The sequence below is a fragment of the Sinocyclocheilus grahami genome, unplaced genomic scaffold (assembly GCF_001515645.1).
Source record: "Sinocyclocheilus grahami isolate Dianchi unplaced genomic scaffold, SAMN03320097.WGS_v1.1 scaffold3239.1, whole genome shotgun sequence".
NCBI classification, from domain to species: Eukaryota; Metazoa; Chordata; class Actinopteri; order Cypriniformes; family Cyprinidae; genus Sinocyclocheilus; species Sinocyclocheilus grahami.
The window spans coordinates 9555-10391 of NW_015508395.1; positions in this window are offsets into that span (position 1 = coordinate 9555).

Below are 837 nucleotides of genomic sequence, written 5' to 3' on the forward strand. Positions count from 1 at the left end.
CTTGTGCACATTATCATAAACTAGAGCTGACTGTGATTAATCAAATCATAAGGCTATACTTTACCTTTCTCCAACATGTTAATGTGAAAAGAAGGATAAAGTGGCTCTAATTAAGTCATAAAAACCACATCGGCAAGTTAGGGACTGTGAACAGGAACATTTAGCTTGTCTTTAAAAATCCGAAAGCAAAGTAGTTCAAATGAGTTTATTCTATAGTTTCATTGAGTTGTAAGATGTTTAATAATTTAGTTTAGTTTTAAAACCGGTAGGAAGCTTATGCAAAAATATGTTCATCTTTAATAGACCTAGAGATGCGAAGTCATATTTCATTAAATTGTTGAAACTTTTAAATCAAATTTTGAAATTAAGATAATTGTTCTACTTCCTTTTATTAAAAAAATCTGAAATCTCATACCATGATATACCAATGAATTAACTTTTTTTAATTGAGCAGAATTGTTTTAAACGCTGACGCACAATGACAAATATTAAGGCAGGTCGCTTAATGCATGTAGCGAAATCTGACTAATTCTATAGAGGACTGAATAAGAAAGCGTAGTCTTTAATCACACCTGCTGCTAAACAGAAGGCAATGAGCAACTCAAACCTGATCATGTCTGAATGCAGCTTAATCCATGCAAACGTTCAGACATGTTGTAAAACACGGTAATAGAACAATTGATGAAATCACATTATTCGTGAATTGCTCGCTGAATACAAAAATCAGTCAATTCACATGCATTTTATTTTTTCTGTTTATTACTGGATTGCATTCATACATAAAATACAAAAACCTTAATGAAAAAAGTATTTACAAATGTACAAAACTTAAGATTA